At 48.7% G+C, this 24,490-nt stretch overlaps 1 long non-coding RNA gene and 1 pseudogene across 1 annotated transcript in view; both read right to left on the bottom strand.

Annotated features, from left to right (window-relative positions):
* The window catches only part of LOC134911152 (uncharacterized), a 192,167-nt gene extending 171,214 nt beyond the window's left edge, over positions 1–20,953 (bottom strand). Inside the window, exon 1 of the long non-coding RNA XR_010176357.1 lies at positions 20,758–20,953. This is a non-coding gene — a long non-coding RNA (uncharacterized LOC134911152). The remainder of the gene's footprint in view (positions 1–20,757) is intronic.
* Positions 10,777–10,895, bottom strand: LOC134913018 (5S ribosomal RNA; annotated as a pseudogene).
* Positions 20,954–24,490: the final 3,537 nt, after the last annotated feature.

Below are 24,490 nucleotides of genomic sequence, written 5' to 3'. Positions count from 1 at the left end.
CCAAAGATTCAGACAATAGGGTTAAGTCATTATGATGTAAATGTGTAATATCAAAACTTTGAAAAAATAAATCAGGCAATGCTGTAATATGGTTTACACAGCTGGACACTGAATTAATGGGGTTCTACTGTATGCTATGCTATGGGCTGATTCAGAGATGGGGGAAAAAAAGAGGAAGTACAGTAACTTTGGTAAAACTGCACTGCAGGTGAGGCAAGTGTACACTGTGCAAAGACTTAGCAGGTGATTCAGATCTGATCGCTGATGTGTGTTTTCGCACAGCGGGCGATCATGTCCTAACTGCGCATGCATATGCACCGCAATGCGCACACGCGTTGGACAACAACAAAGGGCATCGCGGTCAGCGACGGGATGCACGGGTGTTCACAAGGTGATTAACAGGAGGAAGCCGTTTGTGGGTAGTAACTGACCGTTGTCTGGAAGTGTCAGGAAAAACGCAGGCGTGTCCAAGCGTTTTCAGGGCGGGTGTCTGACGTCAGCTCCAGCCCCGATTAGCCTGCACCAGAGGAGTAAGTCCTGGGCTGCGCACAGACTGCACACAGTGGATTTTTGCAGCTCAGCTATACATGTCATCGCACACTTGCACGGTGAATTTACACTCCCCCAGGGGGCGGAGACTATCTGAATGCAGGACAGCAAAGTTTGCAGCCCAGCGATCAGATCTGAATCACCCCCTTAGTATTTGCCCCCCTTGCATTGCAACATAGTTTATTCCAGATACAAAGTGACTCAATGTTTTTGCCTTGTTCCCAACTCAGACTGCCCCTGTATAAGTGCAAACCCTTAAGGAAAGCTATGTCTGCAACCCGTGTCGCCGAGAGGGGAGGGGGCGGGATCTCTTTACTCGGGCCCAGGCCTGTTGGAGGGGCCCCAGCGAGTGCCCGGGTCCTGCTACCCCCCCCCCCCCCCCCCATCGCAGAGGTGTTGTGTGGAAGGGAGAGAGAACTGGCCGCTATGTGCTGCGCTAGTGGGAGAGGCAAAAGTCAGTTAGTCCTCTCTCCCCTTGCGTAATGTGTAGGGGTGAGCGATTGCACCCGCCTGCCACCACTTCTTCCTCCCCCTCCTCCGCTGTTGTCGCTGCCACCCACCATTCACCGCCCACCGCACCCCCCCCTGTGCGGCGTGTAGAGCTGATTCACGGCGCAGTCTCATCCCCCCTCCCATTACCGTGGCCTGGCGAGGCTGTCGGCGCTGCTGTCTGTAACTACTTTATTAAATGAGCTTAATTTTGCTGTATTTGCTTGTTAAATGGTATTATTACTAGGTGATTCATTGCGCCCTACGGGCGCTCTTCACACCGTAGTAAGGGGCTACGCCCCCTTAACCCTTGCACGTCCTTGTGGCGTGCAATAATAAGAATTTACTTACCGATAAATCTATTTCTCGGAGTCCGTAGTGGATGCTGGGGTTCCTGAAAGGACCATGGGGAATAGCGGCTCCGCAGGAGACAGGGCACAAAAAGTAAAGCTTTTCCAGATCAGGTGGTGTGCACTGGCTCCTCCCCCTATGACCCTCCTCCAGACTCCAGTTAGGTACTGTGCCCGGACGAGCGTACACAATAAGGGAGGATTTTGAATCCCGGGTAAGACTCATACCAGCCACACCAATCACACCGTACAACTTGTGATCTAAACCCAGTTAACAGTATGATAACAGCGGAGCCTCTGAAAGATGGCTTCCTTCAACAATAACCCGAATTAGTTAACAATAACTATGTACAATTATTGCAGATAATCCGCACTTGGGATGGGCGCCCAGCATCCACTACGGACTCCGAGAAATAGATTTATCGGTAAGTAAAATCTTATTTTCTCTATCGTCCTAGTGGATGCTGGGGTTCCTGAAAGGACCATGGGGATTATACCAAAGCTCCCAAACGGGCGGGAGAGTGCGGATGACTCTGCAGCACCGAATGAGAGAACTCCAGGTCCTCCTTAGCCAGAGTATCAAATTTGTAAAATTTTACAAACGTGTTCTCCCCTGACCACGTAGCTGCTCGGCAAAGTTGTAATGCCGAGACCCCTCGGGCAGCCGCCCAAGATGAGCCCACCTTCCTTGTGGAGTGGGCCTTTACAGATTTAGGCTGTGGCAGGCCTGCCACAGAATGTGCAAGTTGGATTGTGCTACAGATCCAACGAGCAATCGTCTGCTTAGACGCAGGAGCACCCATCTTGTTGGGTGCATACAATATAAACAACGAGTCAGATTTTCTGACTCCAGCTGTCCTTGCAATATATATTTTTAATGCTCTGACAACGTCCAGTAACTTGGAGTCCTCCAAGTCACTTGTAGCCGCAGGCACTACAATAGGCTGGTTCTGATGAAATGCTGACACCACCTTAGGGAGAAAATGCGGACGAGTCCGCAGTTCTGCCCTGTCCGAATGGAAAATCAGATATGGGCTTTTGTAAGATAAAGCTGCCAGTTCTGACACTCTCCTGGCCGAAGCCAGGGCTAGAAGCATGGTCACTTTCCATGTGAGATATTTCAAATCCACCTTCTTTAGTGGTTCAAACCAATGAGATTTTAGAAAGTCCAAAACCACATTGAGATCCCACGGTGCCACTGGAGGCACCACAGGAGGCTGTATATGTAGCACTCCCTTAACAAAGGTCTGGACTTCAGGGACTGAAGCCAATTCTTTTTGAAAGAAAATCGACAGGGCCGAAATTTGAACCTTAATAGATCCCAATTTGAGACCCATAGACAATCCTGATTGCAGGAAATGTAGGAATCGACCCAGTTGAAATTCCTCCGTCGGAGCACTCCGATCTTCGCACCACGCAACATATTTTCGCCAAATTCGGTGATAATGTTGCACGGTTACTTCCTTCCTTGCTTTAATCAAAGTAGGAATGACTTCTTCCGGCATGCCTTTTTCCTTTAGGATCCGGCGTTCAACCGCCATGCCGTCAAACGCAGCCGCGGTAAGTCTTGAAACAGACAGGGACCCTGCTGAAGCAAGTCCCTCCTTAGAGGTAGAGGCCACGGATCTTCCGTGATCATCTCTTGAAGTTCCGGGTACCAAGTCCTTCTTGGCCAATCCGGAACCACTAGTATCGTCCTTACGCCTCTTTGCCGTATAATTCTCAATACTTTTGGTATGAGAGGCAGAGGAGGAAACACATACACCGACTGGTACACCCAAGGCGTTACCAGCGCGTCCACAGCTATTGCCTGCGGATCTCTTGACCTGGCGCAATACCTGTCCAGTTTTTTGTTGAGGCGAGACGCCATCATGTCCACCATTGGTCTTTCCCAACGGGTTACCAGCAAGTGGAAGACTTCTGGATGAAGTCCCCACTCTCCCGGGTGAAGATCGTGTCTGCTGAGGAAGTCTGCTTCCCAGTTGTCCACTCCCGGGATGAACACTGCTGACAGTGCTATCACATGATTCTCTGCCCAGCGAAGAATCCTTGCAGCTTCTGCCATTGCACTCCTGTTTCTTGTGCCGCCCTGTCTGTTCACATGGGCGACTGCCGTGATGTTGTCCGACTGGATCAACACCGGTTTTCCCTGAAGCAGAGGTTCTGCCTGGCTTAGAGCATTGTATATTGCTCTTAGTTCCAGAATGTTTATGTGAAGAGACGTTTCCAGGCTCGTCCATACTCCCTGGAAGTTTCTTCCTTGTGTGACTGCTCCCCAGCCTCTCAGGCTGGCGTCCGTGGTCACCAGGATCCAATCCTGTATGCCGAATCTGCGGCCCTCCAATAGATGAGCACTCTGCAACCACCACAGAAGAGACACCCTTGTCCTTGGAGACAGGGTTATCCGCAGGTGCATCTGAAGATGCGACCCTGACCATTTGTCCAACAGATCCCTTTGGAAAATTCTTGCGTGGAATCTGCCGAATGGAATTGCTTCGTAAGAAGCCACCATTTTTCCCAGGACTCTTGTGCATTGATGTACAGACACCTTTCCTGGTTTTAGGAGGTTCCTGACAAGCTCGGATAACTCCTTGGCTTTTTCCTCCGGGAGAAAAACCTTTTTCTGAACCGTGTCCAGAATCATCCCTAGGAACAGCAGACGAGTTGTCGGCATTAACTGGGATTTTGGAATATTCAGAATCCACCCGTGCTGTTTTAGCACTTCTTGCGACAGTGCTAATCCCATCTCTAGCTGTTCTCTGGACCTTGCCCTTATTAGGAGATCGTCCAAGTATGGGATAATTAATATGCCTTTTCTTCGAAGAAGAATCATCATCTCGGCCATTACCTTTGTAAAGACCCGAGGTGCCGTGGACAATCCGAACGGCAGCGTCTGAAACTGATAGTGACAGTTTTGTACAACGAACCTGAGGTACCCCTGGTGTGAGGGGTAAATTGGAACGTGGAGATACGCATCCTTGATGTCCAAGGATACCATAAAGTCCCCCTCTTCCAGGTTCGCTATCACTGCTCTGAGTGACTCCATCTTGAACTTGAACTTCTTTATGTACAGGTTCAAGGACTTCAGATTTAGAATAGGCCTTACCGAGCCATCCGGCTTCGGTACCACAAAAAGAGTGGAATAATACCCCTTCCCTTGTTGTAGAAGAGGTACCTTGACTATCACCTGCTGAGAGTACAGCTTGTGAATGGCTTCCAAAACCGTCTCCCTTTCGGAGGGGGACGTTGGTAAAGCAGACTTCAGGAAACGGCGAGGTGGATCTGTCTCTAATTCCAACCTGTACCCCTGAGATATTATCTGCAGGATCCAGGGATCTACCTGCGAGTGAGCCCACTGCGCGCTGTAATTTTTGAGACGACCACCCACCGTCCCCGAGTCCGCTTGAGAAGCCCCAGCGTCATGCTGAGGCTTTTGTAGAAGCCGGGGAAGGCTTCTGTTCCTGGGAAGGAGCTGCCTGTTGCTGTCTCTTCCCTCGACCTCTGCCTCGTGGCAGATATGAATAGCCCTTTGCTCTCTTATTTTTAAAGGAACGAAAGGGCTGCGGTTGAAAAGTCGGTGCCTTTTTCTGTTGGGGAGTGACTTGAGGTAGAAAGGTGGATTTCCCGGCTGTAGCCGTGGCCACCAAATCTGATAGACCGACTCCAAATAACTCCTCCCCTTTATACGGCAAAACTTCCATATGTCGTTTTGAATCCGCATCGCCTGTCCACTGTCGCGTCCATAAAGCTCTTCTGGCCGAAATGGACATAGCACTTACCCGTGATGCCAGTGTGCAGATATCCCTCTGTGCATCACGCATATAAAGAAATGCATCCTTTATTTGTTCTAACGACAGTAAAATATTGTCCCTGTCCAGGGTATCAATATTTTCAATCAGGGACTCTGACCAAACTACCCCAGCACTGCACATCCAGGCAGTCGCTATAGCTGGTCGTAGTATAACACCTGCATGTGTGTATATACTTTTTTGGATATTTTCCATCCTCCTATCTGATGGATCTTTAAGTGCGGCCGTCTCAGGAGAGGGTAACGCCACTTGTTTAGATAAGCGTGTTAGCGCCTTGTCCACCCTAGGAGGTGTTTCCCAGCGCTCCCTAACCTCTGGCGGGAAAGGGTATAATGCCAATAATTTCTTTGAAATTATCAGCTTTTTATCAGGGGCAACCCACGCTTCATTACACACGTCATTTAATTCTTCTGATTCAGGAAAAACTATAGGTAGTTTTTTCACACCCCACATAATACCCTGTTTAGTGGTACCTGTAGTATCAGCTAAATGTAACGCCTCCTTCATTGCCAAAATCATATAACGTGTGGCCCTACTGGAAAATACGGTTGATTCGTCACCGTCACCACTGGAGTCAGTGCCTGTGTCTGGGTCTGTGTCGACCGACTGAGGCAAAGGGCGTTTCACAGCCCCTGACGGTGTTTGAGTCGCCTGGACAGGCACTAATTGATTGTCCGGCCGTCTCATGTCGTCAAACGACTGCTTTAGCGTGTTGACACTATCCCGTAGTTCCATAAATAAAGGCATCCATTCTGGTGTCGACTCCCTAGGGGGTGACATCCTCATATTTGGCAATTGCTCCGCCTCCACACCAATATCGTCCTCATACATGTCGACACACACGTACCGACACACAGCAGACACACAGGGAATGCTCCTAACGAAGACAGGACCCACTAGCCCTTTGGGGAGACAGAGGGAGAGTTTGCCAGCACACACCAAAAGCGCTATATATAACAGGGATAGCCTTATAATAAGTGCTCCCTTATAGCTGCTTTATATATATCAAAATATCGCCATAAATTTGCCCCCCCTCTCTGTTTTACCCTGTTTCTGTAGTGCAGTGCAGGGGAGAGACCTGGGAGCCGTCCTGACCAGCGGAGCTGTGAGAGGAAATGGCGCCGTGTGCTGAGGAGATAGGCCCCGCCCCTTTTCCGGCGGGCTCGTCTCCCGCTATTTAGTGAATCCAGGCAGGGGTTAAATATCTCCATATAGCCTCTGGGGGCTATATGTGAGGTATTTTTAGCCTTTATATAGGTTACATTTGCCTCCCAGGGCGCCCCCCCCCAGCGCCCTGCACCCTCAGTGACTGCGTGTGAAGTGTGCTGAGAGGAAAATGGCGCACAGCTGCAGTGCTGTGCGCTACCTTTAGAAGACTGCAGGAGTCTTCAGCCGCCGATTCTGGACCTCTTCTGACTTCAGCATCTGCAAGGGGGCCGGCGGCGCGGCTCCGGTGACCATCCAGGCTGTACCTGTGATCGTCCCTCTGGAGCTGATGTCCAGTAGCCAAGAAGCCAATCCATCCTGCACGCAGGTGAGTTCACTTCTTCTCCCCTCAGTCCCTCGTTGCAGTGATCCTGTTGCCAGCAGGACTCACTGTAAAATAAAAAACCTAAGCTAAACTTTTTCTAAGCAGCTCTTTAGGAGAGCCACCTAGATTGCACCCTTCTCGGCCGGGCACAAAAATCTAACTGGAGTCTGGAGGAGGGTCATAGGGGGAGGAGCCAGTGCACACCACCTGATCTGGAAAAGCTTTACTTTTTGTGCCCTGTCTCCTGCGGAGCCGCTATTCCCCATGGTCCTTTCAGGAACCCCAGCATCCACTAGGACGATAGAGAAATTTGTATTATATGGAGTATTACCTCCAATCATAATTGTGGGAGTGGTTAAATAGTGCACAGACAAAGGGCGTGCCATGGCTAAGGGGTCGTAGCCCCTTGCAACAGTGTGAACAGTGCACGCAGGTCCTGATGAATCAGGTGCTGTGGTTGGGGGAGTGGCGGGTGCGGGGGGAGTTGCAAATAGGGGAGGGGGTCCGGAGGAGCCGCAGGTGGGGGAGGGGTGGTTGCGGGGCTGCCGCAGGAGGGGAAGGGGCTGGTGCAGTGGTGCCGCGGTGGGGGAGGGGCGGATGCGTGGGTGCCGCGGGTGGGAGTCCAGAGCCACTGCAGGTGGGGGAGGGGCGGGTGCAGGGGTGCTGAGGATGGGGGAGTGGGGCTGGAGCCACCGCGGGTGGAGAGGGGAGTGTGGGGGTGCCACGGATTGGGCCTGTAGGTACTGCGAGTGGGGGAGCGGCAGGTAATGCTTCTCCTCCTGAAAGCAGCTAAGCTGCTGTCCTTCCTTTGGCAGTGGCTCTCCCGGAGACTCGCACAGCAGCCAAGCAGCCAGTCACTATTGTTAGTGCCGGTGTCCCAACGCGCCGCATTACAGGGAAGAATGCTTCGGTGCTAAGGGCTGCTGGGTGCTGTAGTTTATTTCGAGTGTCTACTAACCCCAATGAGAGCTCCTAGCCACGCCCAGCATTATCCACACAGTCACAGAGTGACAGATCTGGGCTATTATATAGGAGACTAGGTGATTCATCGCGCCCTACGGGCGCTCTTCACACCGTCGTAAGGGGCTACGCCCCCTCAACCCCTGCACGCCCTTGTGGCGTGCAATATTTTTATTATATGAAGTATTACCTCCAATCATAATTGTGTGAGTGGTTAAATATTGCACGGACAAAGGGCATGCAATGGTTAAGGGGTAACATAGAAACATAGAATTTGACGGCAGATAAGAACCACTTGGCCCATCTAGTCTGCCCCTTTTTTATTTTATCCTTTAGGCAATCTCAACCCTTTTTTAACCTTAATTCTTTGTAAGGATATTCATATGCCTGTCCCAAGCATGTTTAAATTGCTCTACAGTCTTAGCCTCTACCACCTCTGATGGGAGGCTATTCCACTTATCCACTACCCTTTCTGTGAAGTAATTTTTCCTTAAATTTCCCCTGAACCTCCCACCCTCCAGTCTCAATGTATGCCCTCGAGTTCTAATACTTCTTTTCCTTTGAAGAATGTTTCCCTCCTGAACTTTGTTAAGACCCTTGATATATTTGAAAGTTTCTATCATGTCCCCCCTTTCCCTTCTCTCCTCCAAACTATACATGTTAAGATCTTTTAGCCTTTCCGGGTAAGTTTTGTGATGTAGGCCATGCACCATTTTAGTTGCCCTTCTTTGTACACTCTCTAATGTATTTATATCCTTCTGGAGATAGGGTCTCCAGAACTGGACACAGTATTCCAGATGGGGCCGTACCAATGACCTATACAGTGGCATTATCACTTATTTTTTCCTGCTACTGATTCCTCTCCCTATGCAACCAAGCATCTGACTTGCCTTTCTCATTGCTTTGTTGCATTGCTTTCCTGCCTTCAAGTCACTTGAAATAGTGACTCCTAAATCTCTTTCCTCCTCAGTAGTTTCCATTATAGTACTCTTGATACTATACTTAGCCTTTGGGTTTTTGAGACCCAAGTGCATGATTTTGCATTTTTTAGCATTAAACTGTAGTTGCCACGTTCTTGACCATTTCTCAAGCCTACCTAGGTCATTAATCATTTGTTTGACCCCTCCCGGTGTGTCTACCCTATTGCATATCTTTGTATCATCTGCAAAAAGGCATATCTTCCCTTCAATACCATCTGCAATGTCACCAACAAAGATATTAAAGAGAACTGGACCAAGTACAGATCCCTGGGGTACTCCACTGGTAACATTTCCCTCCATAGATTGCACTCCATTAACTACGACTGTCTGTTTCCTATCCTGCAACCAGGTTCTTATCCATTTAACTGATTTATAATCCACCCCCAGGCTTTCAAGTTTATTTAGCAGTCTGCGATGTGGGACAGTGTCAAATGCCTTACTAAAGTCTAGATATGCTACATCTACAGCTCCCCCTTGATCTATTATTTTCATCACAGAGTCAAAAAAGTCAATAAGATTTGTTTGGCATGATCTCCCACCAGTAAATCCATGCTGTTTTGGATCCTGTAAGTTGTTTGATTTAAGATATTCCACTACTCTTTCTTTTAATAGTTTTTCCATTACTTTCCCTACTACTGATGTAAGGCTTACTGGTCTGTAGTTACTTGCTTCTTCCTTGCTTCCACTTTTGTGCAGTGGAACTACATTTGCTCTTTTCCAGTCCTCTGGAATAGCACCTGTATTTAGTGACTGGTTAAATAATTCTGTTAAAGGTGTAACCAGCACATCTTTTAGCTCTTTTAGTATCCTTGGGTGTATCCCATCTGGTCCCATTGATTTATCCACTTTTAGTTTTGAAAGTTCTGTTAGGACCTTCTCCTCTGTAAATGTATTTTCATCTACCTTATTTTTATGAATGTCCTTGCAACTTAACTGTGGCCCCATCCCTTCTTCTGTAGTAAATACTGAGCAAAAATAATTATTTAGGTGATCTGCTATTGCCTTGTCTCCCTCCACCAAATGCCCACTCTCTGTCTTAAGTCTTATTATTCCTCCATTTGATTTTCTCCTTTCACTTATATACTTATAAAAAAGTTTTGCCCCCTTTATCTACTGACTGGGCCATTTTCTCCTCAGCTTCTGCCTTTGCACGTCTGATCACTTTCTTAGCATCCTTCCGTCTGTCCGGATACACCTCTTTGTCGTTATTATTTTGAGTCTGTTTGTATTTCCTAAAAGCCATCTTTTTTGCTTTCACACTAGTTGATACTTCTTTTGTGAACCACACTGGCTTCCTTTTCCTGGTGCTTTTCCTAACCATTTTGATACAAAGGTCTGTTGCACTTAGTATTGCACTTTTCAGTTTTTTCCACCTCTCCTGCACTCCTTCCAAGTTCCTCCAGTGAGCCAATGAATCACTTAAACATCTCCCCATTTTTGCAAAGTCAGCATTTCTAAAATCCAACACCTTTGTTTTTGTGTGACAGGAGTTGGATCCTGTCTTTATACTAAACCATACTGCTTGATGATCACTGGATCCCAGGTGCTCTTGCAACGGCGTGAACAGAGATTTCAAAGAAAAAAGAGAGACTGTGTTGGGGCACTCTTGTAGACTAAAAATTTACTTTTAATTAGTATGGAATAAAATGAATACACAGACAAACACACATATATGATACAGTGGGGAACGTTAACAAAATGTAACCTTCCTTGTCTGAGTAACAGATTCTCAAAATGTCTGTTACAAAGAGCTAGGAGTAAAAAATTCATCAAAATATCGGTGTTTTAGGTGACAGTGACACCTGAGGTGAAAATATCAAAGATAGAAAATATCCAGATAACAGAAAATTCAAACATATACCACAGTGGCATTAGTTGCAATAGTTAAGACTGTAAAATTAGTACCATATCAAATGCCAGCTGTGAAGATATCTCCTGGTAAGGGCTAATTAACTATTTAGGGATCTATATTCAAAATATGCAAGATAAATTAAAATTATAAAGGTCTGAGGTCAGAGCGTTTAAGGAGAAGATAAATATACGGATGAAGTCGGTAATGGTCAAATGTTGCTCCAACACTTCTGCTTTTCACATGAATTCAAGAGTGTTTTTTACTGCACCCAATATTCCCTAGCGGTCTCCCATCTAGGTACTAATGGAGCTTCTCACTGCTTAGCTTCCAAGATCAGGCGAGATTGGGCGTGGCCAGTGAGATAGGGCAGTAATATCACAGGCGTTAGTGAATGAGAGGGTGTTGGTTATTGGCGCATACCAGGAGGAAGTACTTCTGCTGTCCAATGTTTATGCACAGATTCTCTGTTACGTTGGCATTGCAGAGAGATGGTTAACTGGCATTTGGATGAGAGAGTACTGAAAAAATAGATACAAGGAAATGTATAGGTTCAGGGCCCGTCTTCTGCTGTCCACTGTCATATAGGGATATAGCGGACAGTGGATGAGAGAGGCGGGTTGCCTTGGCCTATTGAAAAATTAGTTGGAAAAAGATTTGAGGTAGTGATGGATGAGAATAGTGCAATTACATTTATTAACAATTAAATAATGCAGTCAAATATCAGTACCATGTGTAACGGTGGGTGTCAAATAAACAAATAAGTAGAAACAATGGCCCTCATTCCGAGTTGTTCGCTCGCAAGCTGCTTTTAGCAGCTTTGCACACGCTAAGCCGCCGCCTACTGGGAGTGAATCTTAGCTTATCAAAATTGCGAACGAAAGATTAGCAAAATTGCGAATAGACACTTCTTAGCAGTTTCTGAGTAGCTCCAGACTTACTCGGCATCTGCGATCAGTTCAATCAGTTTCGTTCCTGGTTTGACGTCACAAACACTCCCAGCGTTCGGCCAGACACTCCTCCATTTCTCCAGCCACTCCCGCGTTTTTCCCAGAAACGATAGCGTTTTTTCGCACACACCCATAAAACGGCCAGTTTCCGCCCAGAAACACCCACTTCCTGTCAATCACATTACGATCACCAGAACGAAGAAAAACCTTGTAATGCCGTGAGTAAAATACCTAACTGCATAGCAAATTTACTTGGCGCAGTCGCACTGCGGACATTGCGCATGCGCATTAGCGACTAATCGCTCCTTTGCGAGAAAAATATAATGAACGAACAACTCGGAATGACCCCCAATGTTGTGTTGGGAAAAAGGTGAGTAAAAATTGCCCAACTGAAGGTTTGCTGCTGGAGATATTATGCAGATAACAGCAATCAAATGAATTTCTCACAGTATATGACAATTCCTAGATGAAATCTAAATTATGTTGATAATATACATGATACAGTAGATGCATGCTTGCTTCAAAGGAGTAAAAAATAGAAGCAAAAAAAGGGTATAAAGTAGGATGTTAGACCTTTGACTCTATAGATAGATCTTAGTAATAGAAAAATAGCACATAGTAAATACATTTTCAGCCCAAGATGGGCATGTATACGATGCCAGGAGATGAGTGGGCTGAATTGTGCACTATTCAGCACCACTTAAAAGAGACGGCCGTTTCACCTGTCAGTGGCTTGTTCACTGTGTGAACAGTGCACGCAAGGCCTGGTGAATCACTTAGTAGGTGCTTTGGATGGGGGAGTAGGGGGTGCGGGGAAGAGGCGGATGGGATCCTGGGGTACCGTGGGAGGGGCGGTTGCAGTGGTGCCGCAGGTGGGGGAGGGTCTGGTGCGGTGGTGCCGCAGGTGGGGGAGGGTGCGTGGGTGCCGTGGGTGGTGGTCCGGAGCCACTGCGGGTGGGGGAGGAGCAGTTGCGGGGTTGCCCCGGGTGGGGGAGGGGTGGATGCGGTGGTGTGGCGGGAAGTGGGGGTGCGGGGTCGCTGCGGGTGGGGGAGGGGGTCCGGAGCTACCGCGTGTGCTGGAGGGGGTGTGTGGGGGTGCCACGGATGAGGCCCGGAGGTACTGTGAGTGGGGGAGGGGCGGGTAATGCTTCTTCTGCTTCTCCTCTTGTCAGCAGCTAAGCTGCTGTCCTCCCTTTGGCAGTGGCTCTCCCAGAGACTCGTACAGCAGCCAATCAGCCAGTCACTATTGTTAGCGCCGGTGTCCCAACGCGCCGCATTACAGGGAAGAAGATGCACGCAATAAACTACAGCTCCCAGCATCCCTAAGGGCCGGACTGCTTCGGCGCTAAGGGCTGCTGGGAGCTGTAATTTATTTAGTGCATCTACTTCCCTGTAATGCGGCTAACAATAGTGACTAGCTGGCAGAACTGAGTGACTGGCTGAATCAATGTAAAAGGTGAGAGTGCTGTGCAGTGTCAGTGTCAGTGACACTGCACACAGGCCTGGCGCTATCCGCTCAGCAAAGGGATGCAGTGCAGGGAGGAGCCAGGAAGGAGAGGCGTTCTCCCTGCTCTGCATCCCTGTGCTGAGCTGCTGCTGTTATCCCTGCTGCTGCTGCCGGCTGCTGTCACACATGCAGCGGCGCCGGCAGCACAAAACCCCGTCTCCGCCTCGGCGCCAGCAGCACAAAGCCTCCTTTAACCCTCCCCTCGCCTGTGTGACATTCAGTGGCCGGGCGGGAGCCAAAGGGGGCAGAGCTAGACGGGACCATGCTGCAACAGGAGGATGAGCTGCTACAGCTTCGGCCAGCCAGACTTCATTAGATAAGTGTCTGGAAAGAGAGTGTGTGTGTGTGTATATACAGTGTCTGTGTATACTGTATATATGTGTGACTGTGTATGTGTGTAATGTATGTACAGTACGTATGTGTGTGTGTTTGTATATATATGTCTGTTGTGTGTGTATGTGTGTGTATGTGTGACTGCTGCATAATATGTGTAAGCGTCACTGGTACAGGAGGCGTTACGTGTGTTAGCATCACTGGTACAGGGGGTGTTACGTGTGTAAGCATCACTGGTACAGGGGGCGTTACGTGTGTAAGCATCACTGGTACAGGAGGCGTTACGTGTGTAAGCATCACTGGTACAGGGGGCGTTACGTGTGTAAGCGTCACTGGTACAGGGAGCGTTACGTGTGTAAGCGTCACTGGTACAGGGAGCGTTACGTGTGTAAGTGTCACTGGTACAGGGGGCGTTACGTGTGTAAGCATCACTGGTACAGGGGGCGTTACGTGTGTAAGCGTCACTGGTACAGGGAGCGTTACGTGTGTAAGCATCACTGGTACAGGGGGCGTTACGTGTGTAAGCGCACTGGTACAGGGGGCGTTACGTGTCTAAGTGGCACTAGTACAGAGGGCGTTACGTGTCTATGCGGCACTGCTACAGGGGGCGTTACGTGTGTAAGCATCAGTGCTACAAGGGGGTGTTACGTGTGTAAGCGTCAATGGTACAGGGGGGCGTTACGTGTGTAAGCGGCACTGGTACAGGGGGTGTTACATGTGTAAGCATCACTGGTACAGGGGGGGTCATTCCGAGTTGTTCGCTCGTTGCCGATTTTCGCAATGGAGCGATTAAGGCAAAAATGCGCATGCGCATGGTTCGCAGTGCGCATGCGGTTAGTATTTTAACACAAAACTTAGTAGATTTACTCACGCCCGAACGAAGATTTTTAATCGTTGAAGTGATCGTAGTGTGATTGACAGGAAGTGGGTGTTTCTGGGCGGAAACTGGCCGTTTTCTGGGAGTGTGCGGAAAAACGCAGGCGTGCCAGGGAAAAACACGGGAGTGTCTGGAGAAACGGGAGAGTGGCTGGGCGAACGCTGGGCGTGTGTGTGACGTCAAACCAGGAACGAAACTGACTGAACTGATCGCTATTTGTGAGTAAGTCACGAGCTACTCGGAAACTGCTCAGAAATTTCTTTTCGCAATTCTGCTAATCTTTTATTCGCAATTCTGCTAAGCTAAGATACACTCCCAGAGGGCGGCGGCTTAGCGTGTGCAATGCTGCTAAAAGCAGCTTGTGAGCGAACAACTCGGAATCACCCCCAGGGAGCGTTACGTGTGTAAACGTCACCGGTACAGGAGGCGTTATGTGTGTAAGTGTCACTGCTACAGGGGGTGTTACTTGCGTAAGCGTCACTGGTACAGGGGGTATGACATGTGTAAGCGTCACTAGTTCAGGGGGCGTTACATGTGTAAGTGTCTCTACTACAGGGGGTATTATGTGCGCTGTTCGTTTGTAAAGTATGCAAGGGTGCAAATTTATGGTTTGTAGGGGGGCGCCAAACACCCTAGCACCGACCCTGACTGCACACCCACTGCAGTGCACAGCACTGTCACCTTTTACATTGATTCAGCGTCCAGACATTACCCTCCGCGATATCACCCACTCTATCCGTTACATTAGCCCTCTCAGGGCTTCCAGGCCGGCAGCCCAGGTGCTGTGTTGCGGAGTCAGGGCCTCTGGGGATCTGGGCGCGGCTGTGGTGGGGAGGCACTTCTGTGACATCACGCGCAGAGGAGGCTCCGGGGCTCAGAGAGTATGCGGCGCAGGGAGGGCTATATGCGCCGCTTTCATACACATCTATGCCGGTTGCTGCAGCAGCTTTTGTTCCACCTGCGCCGCATCTAGGGAGTGGGCAGCAGGACATAGGACGCTGCAGTAAAAGGAGACTTGCTGCAGATGCAGTGGCATACCCTCCAGCTGGACCTTTCTGGCAGGTACAGTCCCTTTTTTTATGGTCTGTACCGTTTTTTGACTCTCCAAGCTTCCATTAAAAGTATATAAAAGGGACGTGGCCACGCCGCTGTACCCGTGGCCACGCCCTCTTTTCGAATGTGCATCAATGTTTATGTGTAAATTGTTGGAGGGTATGTTGCTGCAGATGCAGTGGGACTATTTTGGGGTGTGGGGCTGGAGCTGCAGCTCCATCAGTCCCATTGCTAATCCTGCTCTGTAAAAACACAGCAGCCAAAGGGCAGAGCCTCCCATTGGATGTAACCTGTGTGGGCGGGAGTTTCTCGCCCAATCAGCTGTGGACTGGGTGTGATAGACCTGCCACTAACCCAATGAGAGCTCCTAGCCACGCCCAGCGTTAGAGCTCCAGGCACAGAGTCACAGGGCTATTATATAGGAGATTATTATTATTATTATTATTATTATCATCATCATCACCACCACCACCACCACATAATCTCACTGTATAAGTCAAATTAATATGCAAAAGAGTATTATCATTTGCAGCTAAATTGTCTGGTTCATATACATATGTGTTTAGTGAATTGTGTAAATGTAAATGTAGTATTGCGACATATTGCTTGTGTTTAGGCTATTACTGAGATATGTGGTAACTGTGTGCGGTGCATCTGCTCCTTGCTGTAACATCTATTTCTGGTGCTGAAGTGATCAATGCATGTGTGTGTTTTCCTGGTGTTATTATATTTCTGCCTTCTGTTACCACTGAGTGTAAGAGCAGATTTTTGCCTTTAATCTTTTGTACGTGCATGATCCTCAATCTCAGGGCACTCTCATAGTAACAGTCATTGTATTGCGGCAGAAATTTAAACGTAGGATACTCGTAGCTGACCTGCCATGGCCCACAACAGGGGTCAGAGAGCAGGTGATCTTTCATTGGTTTCCTGTGACCTATAACTAAGAGGCAGATGGGATGGGCCCGAGGGCACTTAGATTTGTATGGGAGACTTATGCTGGTCAGAAATTGTCCTCTCCTGAGAGTACTGATGGAGATTACAGTACATCATCTACAACATAAATGAGCAACCTTAGGCACCAAACTGTGGTTGGACTACATTTCCCATGATGCCATCTGCTGGTAGGTATGATGGGATATCAGTGAGGATTGCAGATTCTTCTTTTTAGCAGAATCTGCAATGTTTTCGACGCGCCCTCATTTCCCCAGCGCCGCCCCAAAAATGCTTGGTCGCCGCCCCCCTGCCAGGCCAGTTAATGCGGGCCAACTGTATTAACTGCGGGCACATGCGTTTTCACAGGGGTGGGGGGATGTCCGTCGCTGAAATTGTGGTCGTATCGCGAATTCGATGTGACCTGAAGCAGCCCCTATATAATTCAGCACTATATGGTCATCCATCCGTGATCTGTAATCTTAGTCACAAAACAAACATAAAGAGGTCATGTGTAAAGAGTGCAGGTCCTCCTCAGCACCATTCATTTCATGTAGATGCCGCTATTTGCCTGACTTTGGCACACACAGATGCACACAGGTGCCACTTTTGGGATTTACCCATATGCGTGCTGCTTACCTTGCAGTATATTAGGAACGTCCTGTTAGCAGGCAGGCACATAGATTGAGGCTTTAGGAAGTATTGCAGCTAATACTAGATTTGTACAGATGTACTATATATATAAGAATATAAACTTTCTTTTTTTTGTTTACATTTATTCTATTTTTATTTTAAACAATTTATTTTTGTTATTTCATCTTTAAGCTGCACTGGACACATAAGTCTGCACCTACATTTGTGGTGGAGAGAGTGCATCTGGAAGGTGCAAGCGTTGCCTCTATAAAGTACCAGGAAGAGCCTGTGGTGACTACAGCTCATAGGGGGTTATTCAGAGTTGTTAGCAAACCAAAAAGATTAGCAACTGGGCAAAACCAGGGCCTCATTCCAAGTTGATCGCTCGCTAACTGTTTTAAGCAGCTGTGCAAAAAACGCATAGTCGCCGCCCACGGGAGAGTGTATTTTCGCTTTGCAAGTGTGCGATCACATGTGCAGCCGAGCTCTTTTTGCAAAAACATTTAGGTCTGAACTTACTCTGCCCTTGCGATCACGTCAGTGTTTTTTGGTGCCGGAATTGACGTCGCACACCCGCCCTCCAAATGCCCGGACACGCCTGCGTTTTCCCTACCACTCCCAGAAAACGGTCAGTTGACACCCATAAACGCCCTCTTTCTGTCAATCTTCTTGCGATCGGCTGTGCGTATGGATTCTTTGTTAAATCCATAGCTCAGCAACGATCCGCATTGTACCCGTACGACGCGCGTGCGCATTGCGGTGCATATGCATGCGCAGTAGAGATCTGATCGTAGCGCAGCGAAAATCGGCAGCGTGCTATCAACTCGGAATGACCCTCCATGTGCACTGCAGGTGGGGCAGATGTAACATGTGCAGAGAGAGAGTTAGATTTGGGTGGGTTATATTGTTTCTGTGAATGATAGATACTGGCTGCTTTATTTTTACACTGCAATTTAGATGTCAGTTTGAACACACCACACCCAAATCTAACTCTCTCTGCACATGTTACATCTGCCCCACCCGCAGTGCACATGGGCCCTCATTCCGAGTTGTTCGCTCGCTAGCTGCTTTTAGCAGCCGTGCAAACGCTGAGCCGCCGCCCTCTGGGAGTGTATCTTAGCTTAGCAGAAGTGCGAACGAAAGGATCGCAGCGCTACTTCAGAAAAAATTGTGCAGTTTCTGAGCAGCTCGAGTCTTACTCCTAGCTTGCGATCACTTCAGACTGTTTAGTTCCTGTTTTGACGTCACGAACATGCCCTGCGTTCGGCCAACCACGCCTGCGTTTCCCCAGGCACACCGGCGTTTGTATCTGACACGCCTGCGTTTTTACACACACTCCCCGAAAACGGTCAGTTACCACCCAGAAACAGGGCCGGTGCATGGTTTCTTGACACCCTAGGCAAAACTTTAGCCTGCTCCCCCCCCCCCCCCCCTCTGCATGCTTACATAGTGGTACGTGGTGGATGCCGTACATGCAGGAGTCTGCAATTGTGGGGGTGGGGGCTAGCGGGCAACATGCGGGAGTCTGCAATCGCTGAAGGGGTGGTGGTCAAAAACACGCCTGAGACTGAAATCGCAAGGTGTGTGTGTGTGTGTGTGTGTGTGTGTGTGTGTGTGGGGGGGTGGGGGGGGGGGGGGGGGGGGGGGGGGGGGGGGGGGGGGGGGGGGGGGGGGGGGGGAGGATGTGGGTCTATTCATGATGCAGTGTAAACAGTGGAGAAGTTGCCTACCAATCAGTGTTGAGGTAACATTTTAAAGTGTATTCTATACAATTATATAAGCTGATTGGTTGCCATGGGCAACTTCTTCACTGACTTACTTCTCCACACTTTTCACTGCTTCATGAATAGATCCCATAGAAATGTGAAAAGAGAGAGGGTGATCGGGTGAGTGTTAGAGACGGTGGGTGACAGAAAAGTCAGTAGGTGACAGGGAGAGGGTGACAGGAGAGAGAGCGGACGGGAAAAGGGTAACAGCAGAGAGAGGCAGTGGGAGAAGGGTAGAGAGTGAAGCTAGGGACAGGCAGTGACCAGTGAGTGGAGGAAGGTGACAAGCAGAGGGTGAAAACAGAGGGTGACATTGAGAGGGTGCGAGTCACTGGGTAACAAGCGAGAGAGGTGATGGGGAAATGGTGAACAACAGGAAGAGTGTAATAGAAGAGAGGTGACGGAGTGAGGGCAATACCCCTTTTACACCGCCAGCATATAACACGGATTATTGCACTTGAAGGTGCATAACCCGTGTTGCTGGCTGTGTAAAAGGTTCGAGTTGGAATAATCTGGGTCGAGTGACCCGGTATTCCAACTCGGGTGGTTTGCAGGGTTGAACACGTGTTCAACCTCGGCAAACTTTGCAGTGTACAGTGAATGTGCGGGCGGCTCTTGGAGATCATGTGATCTCCAAGTGCCACCCCCGCCGCGTCACTGGCAATATGCCGGGTTGGCGAGTGCAGTGGGAAAGGGAGCTGACGCAGGGCGCAGCCGGGTAGCACCCGTGTCAGGCTCCCGGCTGCGACCCGCGCTGTTGGTCTAAAAGCGGTATAAGAGTCAGTGAGTGATAGGGAGAGGGTCTCAGGAGAGAGGTGAACGGGCGGGGAGAGGCAGTGGGTGATAGGCAGTGGGAAACTGCATTAATTAAAAAACAAAAACACATTAATATGCCACTCCCCCATACAAATTTTTATATACCGTCCCCCCTTCCCCTGCACACATTAATATACCACCACCCCCTCCCCTGCATACATTAATATACCACCATACCACCCCCCCCTCCCCTGCACACATTAATATACCCCCCCCCTCCCCCTGCACACATTAATATACCCCCCTGCACACACTAATATACCACCCCACCTCCCCTGCACACATTAATATACCCCCCTGCACACACTAATATACCACCCCACCTCCCCTGCACACACTAATATACCCCCCTCCCCTGCAACACATTAATATACCCCCCTCCACTGCACACACTAATATACCACCCCCCCTCCGCTGCACACACTAATATACCACCCCCCCCCTCCGCTGCACACACTAATATACCCCCCTCCGCTGCACACATTAATATACCCCCCCTCCGCTGCACACACTAATATACCACCCCCTCCGCTGCACACACTAATATACCACCCCCCTCCGCTGCACACACTAATATACCACCCCCCCTCCACTGCACACATTAATATACCACCCCCCTCCGCTGCACACATTAATATACCACCCCCCTCCGCTGCACACATTAATATACCACCCCCCTCCGCTGCACACATTAATATACCCCCCTCCGCTGCACACATTAATATACCCCCCTCCGCTGCACACATTAATATACCCCCCTCCGCTGCACACACTAATATACCACCCTCCGCTGCACACACTAATATACCACCCCCCCTCCCATGCACACACTAATATACCCCCCTGCACACACTAATATACCCTCCTTCCCCTGCACACATTAATATACCCCCCTCCCCTGCACACATTAATATACCACCCCCCTCCCCTGCACACACTAATATACCCCCCTGCACACACTAATATACCACCCCCCCTCCCCTGAACACATTAATATACCACCCCCCCCTCACACTGCACACATTAATATACCACCCCCCCTACCCTGCACACACTAATATACAACCCCCCCTGCACACATTAATATACCCCCCTCCCCAGCACACACTAATATACCCCCCCTGCACACACTAATATACCACCCCCCTCCCCTGCACACACTAATATACCCCCCTGCACACACTAATATACCACCCCCTCCCCTGCACACACTAATATACCCCCCCTGCACACACTAATATACAACCCCCCCACCCCCCCCTCCCCTGCACACACTAATATACCCCCCCTGCACACACTAATATACAACCCCCCCACCCCCCCTCCCCTGCACACACTAAAATTACCAGTTTCCCTCATTAGCAGCAGAATGTACCTGAGTCTTTGCTCCCCCGTATGGTATGGCTTTCTGATAGACCTGCTGGCTACTGCTCCTCACGCTCCTCTCCTCTCTCACAGTCACATGTGCACCACGTGACTTCCTGTTCCTGTCCATGCAGGAAGCAAACTCAGCAGAGCGTCGGCTTCTGTATGAGCACACTGCAGCATGTGGCTGCAAAGGGAAAATAAAAGTGCCCTGGCCCTGGGGATGGGGGGGTGGTAAGGGTGCAGGCAACATGCCTGAGCCCTCAAGTGAATATGTGAGGCGCTATCACGGAGGTGGGGGGCGACAGATTTGTAGAGACAGCATTTTCTCATCAGTGTGTTCTGCCGCCCTCCAGTGGCCAGCGCTCATAGGCAGCTGCCTAAAGCTGCCTAGTGATAGCGCCGGCCCTGCCCAGAAACACCCACTTCCTGTCAATCACTCTGCGGCCAGCAGTGCGATTGAAAAGCGTCGCTAGACCTTGTGTGAAACTGCATCGGCTTTTGTGAAAGTATGTCGCGTGTGCTCATTGAGCCGCATACGCATGCGCTGAAGTGCCGATTTTTAGCCTGATCGCTGCGCTGCAAGCAACGGCAGCTAGCGATCAACTCGGAATGACCCCCACGGTTTTGCCCATTTGCTAACTTTTTTGGTTTGCTAACAACTCTGAATAACCCCCATAGATGGCTCACCTCTGGTCTCTCCCTGCATTTCCAGCTCAGTGCTGCACATTTGGTGAGTTTTGGCTTTAAAAATGATTAGAATACTACAAAGATGATGTTGATGAGTTATAAATATCTTCTCTGTATTATTCTAATCATTTTTATAGTCAAAACTGTGAAGTATACTGGAGTATGACAGGTGAGGCTCTGCTTACCATGCCTACATGCACTGAGGGCGGTGTACGTTTACTTCCATAAATAAGCCTATTAACTGAGATATTATCCTGTAATAGTGTCCAATTGGATGGGTCAGTTATCTTTCCTTTTTAAGACTGGGCTAGGATATGACAGGATGGAAATCATTTCTAGGTATGGTATTAAAAAAACACTTCCTAAAATTCAAGTTACGTTATGTAAAATAAAACAGCTATTAATAACATTCCCAAGTTTATGCAATGTAACCAAACCTTCCAAGAACTTGAAATATTTCCCATTTTGTGGCAGCAAGTTATTATCCTTCAATTACATTGTTGAAGAACACTTATGTAAAGGGTAATATGTTTTACTATGAGTCTATCTCAGCCATTTCCAATCATGTATCATACTGACACTTAAACCCATAGGGCCTGATGACTCACAAGGGATACGTACGCTGCCCAGGACGCCAGCTGCAAAAGGAGTGGAAATGGAATGCAAACGCAGCGCGATTGCGAGATTGGAGGGCTAAGCGCAGTACTGTTGCACTGGCTCAAAATATAGGTGGGTATTTGCATAGACTTACTGAGTGCTGGAGGCATCCAGAAATGTGCCCACATTATACTGTATGTGACTCAAGGGTCTATTTACTAAGCCCTGGATGAAGATAAAGTTGCTGAAGATAAAGTACCAACCAATCAGCTCCTAACTGTCATTTTTCAAATACAGCCTGTAACATAGCAGTTAGAAGGTGATTGGCTGGTCATTCATCTTCATCCACTTTATCTCCATGCAAGGCTTAGTAAATAGAACCCTCAGAGTCAGACCGCTAGTGCGCCTAGCAGTGGTGTCACTATGGGGGGGTGGGCCGCACCTGGATTTCACCCTCCGAGCATGACACGAAAACTTGAACATAACGTACAGCACTCGGCTCCTGTCACAGTGTAGGAGCCGACAGTGCAGCCACACAAGTCTTCTGGGGCAGCCCAACACCTCTTTGGATGAAATGGGGTCGGGATGAGAGGCCACACCTCCTTCCCACTTGGTCACTCCCCCCTTTTTGGTGGCACACCAGGGTTTTTTTTTCTCAGCAGTATCCAGTGACTGTGACCCCAGTGACGCCTCAGGCTCCTAGAGTAGTTTTGCAGTATAAAAACAATATTTAAGAAAGAGATTATAAAGATTAGGGGGAGAAGTCATGAACAGCAAAGTACCATACACCCCAAAAATTACAAACATCATTCTATTATGTTTATTGCCTTATTTTGTGCAAATGTGCCCATTTACCATTTTTCCCTCGGACGAGCTAGGGAATTCCTAGGATGGAATCTGGGCAGACCTTAGTGATTGTGGGCTAATTGCACTCATATTAATTAGTGATGAGCGGGTTCGGTTCGTCGAGATCCGAACCCCCCCGAACTTCACCCATTTTACACGGTTCTGAGGCAGATTCGAATCTTCCCGCCTTGCTCGGTTAACCCGAGCGCGCCCGAACGTCATCATCCCGCTGTCGGATTCTCGCGAGATTCGGATTCTATATAAGGAGCCGTGCGTCGCCGTCATTTTTCACTTGTGCATTGGAAATGATAGTGAGAGGACGTGGCTGGTGTCCTCTCAGTTTTATTCAGGTGGCTGCAAATATCTGTGCTCACTGCTTTATTGTGGGGACTGGGGACCAGCAGTATTATATAGGAGGAGTACAGTGCAGAGTTTTGCTGACCAGTGACCACCAGTATTATACGTTCTCTGCCTGAAAAACGCTCCATATCTGTGCTCAGTGTGCTGCATATATCTGTGCTCACACTGCTTTATTGTGGGGACTGGGGACCACCAGTATTTATACGTTCTCTGCCTGAAAAACGCTCCATATCTGACTGTGCTCAGTGTGCTGCATATATCTGTGTCACACTGCTTTATTGTGGGGACTGGGGACCACCAGTATTATATAGGAGGAGTACAGTGCAGAGTTTTGCTGACCAGTGACCAGTGACCACCAGTATTATACGTTCTCTGCCTGAAAAATGCTCCATATTTGTGCTCAGTGTGCTGCATATATCTGTGCTCACACTGCTTTATTGTGGGGACTGGGGACCACCAGTATTATATAGGAGGAGTACAGTGCAGAGTTTTGCTGACCAGTGACCACCAGTATTATACGTTCTCTGCCTGAAAAACGCTCCATATCTGTGCTGCATTGTAGTATATAGTAGGAGTACAGTGCATAATTTTGATGACCACCTCTGTGTCGTCAAGTATACTATCCATCCATACCTGTGGTGCATTTCAGTTTTGCAAAGTTTGCTGACCACCAGTATATAATATATAGCAGTACGGTACAGAAGGCCACTGCTCTACCTACCTCTGTGACGTCAAGTATACTATCCATCCATACCTGTGGTGCATTTCAGTTGTGCGCAGTATATATAGTAGTAGGCCATTGCTATTGATAGTATACTGGCATATAATTCCGCACATTAAAAAATGGAGAACAAAAATGTGGAGGGTAAAATAGGGAAAGATCAAGATCCACTTCCACCTCGTGCTGAAGCTGCTGCCATCAACGTCGTCTGCCAAGGCCGATGCACAATGTCATAGTAGAGAGCATGTAAAATCCCAAAAAATAAAGCTCAGTAAAATGACCCAAAAATCTAAATCAAAATCATCTGAGGAGAAGCGTAAACTTGCCAATGTGCCATTTACGACACAGAGTGGCAAGGAACGGCTGAGGCCCTGGCCTATGTTCATGGCTAGTGGTTCAGCTTCACATGAGGATGGAAGCACTCATCCTCCTGCTAGAAAACTTAAAAGAGTTAAGATGGCAAAAGCACAGCAAAGAACTGTGCGTACTTCTAAATCACAAATCCCCAAGGAGAGTCCAATTGTGTCGG

The sequence above is a fragment of the Pseudophryne corroboree genome, chromosome 4 (genome assembly GCF_028390025.1).
Source record: "Pseudophryne corroboree isolate aPseCor3 chromosome 4, aPseCor3.hap2, whole genome shotgun sequence".
NCBI classification, from domain to species: Eukaryota; Metazoa; Chordata; class Amphibia; order Anura; family Myobatrachidae; genus Pseudophryne; species Pseudophryne corroboree.
This window is presented reverse-complemented; position numbering and strand designations above follow the sequence as displayed.